Raw genomic sequence first — 7,243 nt, 5'->3', positions numbered from 1 at the left:
CAGTGTGGTTTTGATTTGTGTTTCCCTGATGATGAGTGATATTGAGCATCGTTTCATGTGCCTGTTGGCCATTTGGATGTCCTCTTTGGAGAAGTGTCTGTTCATGTCTTCTGCCCATTTCTTCACTGGGTTATTTGTTTTGTGGGTGGGGAGTTTGGTGAGTTCCTTGTAGATTTTGGACACTAGCCCTTTATCTGATATGTCATTTGCAACTATCTTTTCCCATTCTGTCAGTTGCCTATTAGTTTTCTTGATTGTTTCCTTTGCCGTGCAGAAGCTTTTTATCTTGATGAGGTCCCAAGAATTCAGTTTTGCTTTCATTTTCCTTGCCTTTGGGGATATGTTGAGTAGGAAATTGCTGCAGTTGAGGTGTAGGAGGTTTTTTCCTACTTTCTCCTCAAGGGTTTTGATGGTTTCCTGTCTCACTTTCGGGTTCTTCAGCCATTGTGAGTTTATTTTTGTGAATGGTGTCAGAAAGTGGTCTAGTGTCATTCTTCTGCATGTTGCTGTCCAGTTCTCCCAGCACCACCTGCTAAAGAGGCAGTCTTTTTTCCATCGGATACTCTTTCCTGCTTTGTCAAAAATTAATTGGCTGTACATTTGTGGGCCCAGTTCTGGGTTCTCTAATATATTCCATTGGTCTATGTGCCTGTTTTTGTGCCAATACCATTCTGTCTTGATGATGACAGCTTTGTAGTAGAGGCTAAAGTCTGGGATTGTGATGCCTCCCGTTTTGGTTTTCTTCTTCAATATAACTTTGGCTAATCGGGGTCTTTTGTGGTTCCATATGAATTTGAGGATAGTTTGTTCTAGTTTTGAGAAGAATATTGGTGCAATTTTGATGGGGATTGCATTGAATGTGTAGATTGCTTTGGGTAGTAATGACATTTTCACATTTATTCTTCTGATCCAACAACAGGGAATGTTTTTCCATTTCTTGGAATCTTCTTCAATATCTTTCATAAGTTTTCTATAGTCTTTTACATCCTAGGTTAGGTTTACTCTTAGGTATTTGATGGTTTTTCATGCAGTCGTGAATGGGATCCGTTTTTTGATTTCTCTTTCTGTTGCTTCATTTTTGGTGTATAAGAATGCAACTGATTTCTGTACATTGATTTTGTACCCTGCAACTTTACTGAATTCATTGATCAGTTCTAGAAGGCTTCCCCAGGTAGTTTAAAAATCAGCAGGCTTACCTCCAGGAGGACCAAAGAATGATAGAGATCTGGGTTGCTGCCCTTAACGAGAGAGCATAACAAATAATCCCATTGAGACACAGCATAAAAGCAGCAGTTTGAAAAATGCCTGGGGTATACAAAAAGGATATTTATTTAGCAATCTCAGAAAGTACACTTGAGGGATCCTTAGGAGACTTCTCCAAGGACACAAGTGTTGGTGGGCAGCATTTCTCTCTCCTTCTTTCAATCTAGATAGCCAGATACTTGTAGAAACAAGCATGAACACTCTCCATTTATTTTGCTAGCACTTGGCACCCCACCCTTGTGTTCTCTTGCATATCCATACCATCCAATCCACTACACTTCACATGTGTCTTGCCAAAGTGGCTCTTGCCCTGAGGAGAGGAGGAGGAAGATAACCACACACACCAATGCACCTACAGTCCCAGCAGTCAAAATGTAGTAGCTGGTAGTACAGAGTGTGCCTTGATGATTATTGTGACTGCAGCCATGGAAGAAGGACTGAGGCAGGCATCTAGTATGACTACCAGACCCATCTACCAATGAAAGCCTCTCAGGGGAAAACACAGGGAGAGTACCCTGTAGGTCAGTGCAACTGCAGCCTCAAATAATGGACTAGGCATAGGCGCCTAGTCTGACTACCTACCTGACCCACCAATGAAAGCCTTTCAAGGGACAGCATAGGGAGAGTTCTCAGCAGTTCAGTGTGACTGCAGCCCCAGAAAATGAGCTGAGGGAAGCATCTGGTCTAAGGACACAACTTAATGGCAAGCCCATGGTAACCCCAGGGAGTCCCTTAACAGCCCCTTAACAGTACATAAACCAGTCCCCTAACAGCACATAAACCAAACCCTATCTATGGCACTTACAACAGGCAAAATAGGCCATTGTTGCTGACCGGACTGAAGGCAAATGTGGCTTAGCCACAACAGTATGGTGTACACAGTCGACATAGGAGATATTCCTGAAGCACTTGGTTCTGGTGAACAGGGCACCATGGGACCTCTTATTCACAAGACAACCACTTTCAAGATCAGAAGCTGTAGCTGACTTTCCCAATGCATAGAAACAAACACTGAGAAACAAGCACACAGAGAAGCAAGCACAATTAGACAAAATGGGGAGACAGAAATATGTCCCAAATGAGAAAACAGGACAAAACTACAGTAAAAGGAAGTGGGGGTAAGTAAAGTGCCTAAGTAAGAATTCCAATGATGGTCATATACTCACTGGACTTGGGAAAAGGGTGTAGGAGCTCAGTGAGACCTTTAACAAAAAAATAGAAAATATAAAAAGCACAGTAAAAAGATAAAGAACACAATAACTGAAATGGAAAAACTACACTGGAGTAAACCAACAGTGAATTAGAGGAGGTAAAAGAAAGATTAGTGATCTAGAAAACAGGATAAAAGAAAGCAATGAAGCTAAATAGAAAAATTTTAAAAAAGCAATATACAACAATAGGTCAAGGGAACTCAGCAACATCATCAAGAATAAGAATATTAACATTATAAGGACCCAAAAAGGAGAAGAGAGAGAGAAGAGGGCAGAAAATTTACCTGAAGAAATAATAATAGCTTAAAACCTCCCTAAACTGGGAAAGGAAACAGACATCAGGATCCACCACCACAGAGAGCCTCCAACAAAATTAATCCATGGAGGTCCACACTAAGACACATAATAATTAAAATGTGAGCAGTAGTAATAAAAAAAATTTTTAAAGCAACAAAAGAAAATAATACAATTACATGCAAGGGAATGCCCATAATTTTATTGGCTGATATTTCAGCAGAAACTTTGCAGGCCAGAAGGGAGTGGCATGATATATTCAAAGTACTGATAGATAAAAACCTGCAATCAAAATACTTCCCCCAAAAAGTTTATCATTCAAAATGGAAGGAAAAGTAGAGTTTCCCAGACAAACAAAAGTTAAGGAGTTCAATACCACTAAACCAGCCTTATAAGAAACCTTAAAAGGAATTCTCTGAGTGGAAACAAAAGGTCACCATTAAAAGAGAAAATTATAGAAAATTTCACAAGTACATAGAAACACAGTACATGTAGCATATTACTTACTTATAAAACCAGTACAGAGATTAAAGCACAAAGGCAGGGGCACCTGGGTGGATCAGTTGGTTAACCATCCAACTTCGGCTCAGGTCATGGTCTTATAGTTCCTGAGTTTGAACCCCAAATGGGGCTCGCTGCAGTCAGCACAGAGCCCTCTTTGGAAACTCTGCCTTCTTGCTCTCTGCCTCTCTCCTGCCCTCTTTTTCTTTCAAAAATAAACAGTTTTTAAAAAGTACAAATGCAGTTGTCAGTTGTATCTACCAAACTCAGTCAAAGGAGTCACAAAATATAAAGATGTAAATTGCGACATTATATCTATACACATATGCATATATGCATACATGCATACATGTGGGGGGGTGTAAGTGAGGGGAGTAAAACTTTAGTGGTTTTGGAATGGGTTCAAACTTGAGCAACTATCAACTTAACACAGATTGCTATATACATTAGATACATAGGTACATTAGATGTTATATGTGAGCCTGATGGTAACTATAAATAAAAAACCAATAATAGATACACAAAAAATAAAGAAGTATGAGTATGACAAAGTGGCAACAGTACTCAGCTATCAATGATTACATTAAATGTAAATGGACTAAATGCTTCAATCAAAATACATAGGGTGACTGAGTAAATAAGAAATCAAGACCTATCTATATGCTGCCTAAAAGAAACTCACTTCATACCTAAAGATGTATGCAGATTGAAAGTGAAGATATGGAAAAACATTTCCCAGGCAAATGAAAGCAAAAAGAAAGCTAAAGGTAGCATAATTATATTAGATAAAATAGATTTTAAAACAAAGACTGTAAGACAGGACAAAGAAGGACATGCAGAACAGAAAAGTGGCAATCCAACAAGAGGATATAACAATTATAAATATCTTTGCATCCCACACAGGGGCATTGAATCACATAAAGCAGTTATGAACAGACATAAAAGAAGAAACTGTCAGTAATACAATAATAAGGGATGTTAACACCCCACTTACAACAATGGATAGATTATCCAGACAGAAAATCAGCAAGGCTTAGGGGTGCCTGGGTGCCTCAGTCAGTTAAGTGTCTGGCTTTGGCTCAGGTCATGATCTCATGGTTCGTGGGTTCAAGCCCGGAGTCAGACTCTGTGCTGACAGCTAGCTCAGAGCCTGGAGCCTGTCTTCAGATTCTGTGTCTCCCTCTCTCTCTAGCCCACCTCTGCTCACGCTGTCTCTGTCTCTCAAAAAATAAAAGAAAAAACATAAAAGAAAAAGAAAATCAGCAAGGCTTAAAACGGTGGCATTGAATGACACATTAGACCAGATGGATGTAACAAATACATTCAGAACATTCCATCCCATAACAATGTGATATATAATCTTTTCATGACACATGGATTATTTTCCAGAATACATTACATGGTAGGTCACAAAACAAATGTCAATAAATTCAGAGATTGAGATAATATAATGCATCTTTTCTGAAAACAACAGTATGAAACTAGAAATCAATTACTAGAAAAAATATGGGAAGAACACAAATACACAGAGGCTAAAGAACATGTTACTAAGCAATGAATGGGTCAAGCAAGATATCAAGGAGGAAATTTTTAAAAATACATGGAGAAAAATGGAAATCAAAACACTATGGTTCCAAATTTCTGTGATGCAACAAAAGCTGTTCTAAGAGGGCTGATTATAGCAATGTAAGCCTACTTCAAGAAACAAGAGAGGGGGAGTGGCAAGATGGCAGAGAAGTAAGGAGCCCCATTACCTCCGTCCACCCACAATTATCAAACTGAGAAGAATTAAAAAAGCCACAGCTCTCTGATCACCAAGAACGGAGGTGTGCGGACAGACCCCTTATCGACAGCAGTCTCACAGTTGCCGGAGTGTGAACTGGGACCGGAGACTTTAGGGGAGGGAGCGACAGCTCCAGAGACAAAGCACCCAGAGGCTTGGCTCTGGGCCCGCTGAAACCCACGAGTTCCTAGGCGTACCTCTCCTAGCCGGGCGGGGTGACTGTGAGACAGGAGGCAGACAGGTCAGCGGGGATCCGCACAGCGCGGGCAAGAGACCGGAGGCGCACAGATCCCCCAACAGCCCCTCACGCAGGGCGCTGGGTATCCAGAGGCCCACGGAACTTCGAGGTACCACCGGGCAAGGCAGGAGAGAGACCAGGGGAAGAGAAGTAAAGACTGAATCACTCACAGCATAATCCCTGCAGAGGAGAGATTCAGCCCCAGACTGAGGGCCGCTGAGCGCTGACGGTGATATCTGCCCCTTCAGCGGGGGCGTTCAGTCGGACCAGGCAGCTCATCAACTGCAGGGGGAGCCAGGGGAAGAATCTGACTTCATAATCCCCCTATTCGCTCCCGACCAGAAGGCTGCCCACCTGCAGGCGATTTTAACTGTGGTAGCAATATTGAGTGTGCAGGCAAGGACTTAGAAACCGGGCAGAACTTAGAAAACAAAAACAATTAGATCCGCCAGAGGCACAAGAAGGTTGGACTCCAGAGAGTGGCTAGAACGCATGGTCTGAGGGGGACTTGGGGTGCTCCTCGTCATTCTTCTCCTCGCATCCACCAAGGCAGGGCCTCAGAGAGCAGTCCTTGGGACCCGACTCACCTGCACCAAGTCATGCCCATCTGCACTGGAGAGCTGCTGTGGTTTTGCTTATTACCCTTAATTGTTTTTTCCCTAATATTTTTAATTTTTAATTGTTCCCTGTCTTCTCTTTATTATCTTCCTATTTCCGTCTTTTCTCCCTTTCCCCCTGGAATCTGGGAAGGATCAACAATTAGGCACTGCTGTCCTTAGATCAACTCTTAACATCCAGATAGTTTTTCCTTTATTCCATTCTTATCTCCTCCAACCCCCACTGCAGGTTTTAAGCTCTCAGACTGTCCTTTATCTCTGACTGTCGCCGTCCCCTCCAATCCCCGACTGCTTTTTTTTCTTTCTCCTTTTGTTTTTTTCTCTTCCTCTTTTTTTTCTTCCTCTCTTTTCTTTCCTGTTCCTTATTTTTCTTTCCCCCTTAGGTTTGCTTCTTTATCAGTACATTTGTGTGCTTGTGTTCTCTGTGTGTTTGTCTGTCTGTTTTCCTTTTCAGGGCTACCTGGTTCCATACGAATTGTGGAGGCTAAAGTCTGGGATTGTGATGCCTCCCGTTTTGGTTTTCTTCTTCAATATTACTTTGGCAATTCAGGGTTTGTTGTGGTTCCATACGAATTTAAGGATAGTTTGTGCTAGCTTTGAGAAGAATGCTGGTGCAATTTTGACTGGGATTGCATTGAATGTGGAGATTGCTTTGGGTAATAATGACATTTTCACAATGTTTATTCTTCCAATCCATAAGCATGGAATGTTTTTCCATTCACAAAAATAAACTCAAAATGGATAAAGGATCTGTATGTGAGACAGGAAACCATAAAAACCCTTGAGGAAAAAGCAGAAAATAGCCTCCTAGACCTCAATCGCAGCAATTTCTTTCTCAACACACCCCCAGAGGCAAGGGAATCAAGAACAAAAATGAACTACTGGGACTTCATCAAGATAAAAAGCTTCTGCAAGGCAAAGGAAACAATCAAAAAAACTAATAGGCAACCGACAGAATGGGTAAAGATAGTGGCAAATGGCATATCAGATAAAGGGCTAGTATCCAAAATATACAAGGAGCTCACTAAACTCCATACACGAAAAATGAATGATCCGGTGAAGAAATGGGCAGAAGACCCGAATAGACACTTCTCCAAAGAGGACATCCAGATGGCCTACAGGCACATGAAACCATGCTCAGCATCACTCATCATCAGGGAAACACAAATCAAAACCATACTGAGATATCACCTCACACCAGTCAGAATCGCTGAAATGAACAAATCAAAAGACTATAGATGCTGGCGAGGGTGTGGAGAGACGGGCACCCTCCTACACTGTTGGTGGGAATGTAAACTGGTGCAGCCGCTCTGGAAAACAGTGTGGAGGTTCCTCA

Source organism: Suricata suricatta, chromosome 9, assembly GCF_006229205.1.
Source record: "Suricata suricatta isolate VVHF042 chromosome 9, meerkat_22Aug2017_6uvM2_HiC, whole genome shotgun sequence".
Lineage (NCBI taxonomy): Eukaryota > Metazoa > Chordata > Mammalia > Carnivora > Herpestidae > Suricata > Suricata suricatta.
Note: the sequence above shows the minus strand (reverse complement) of the source record.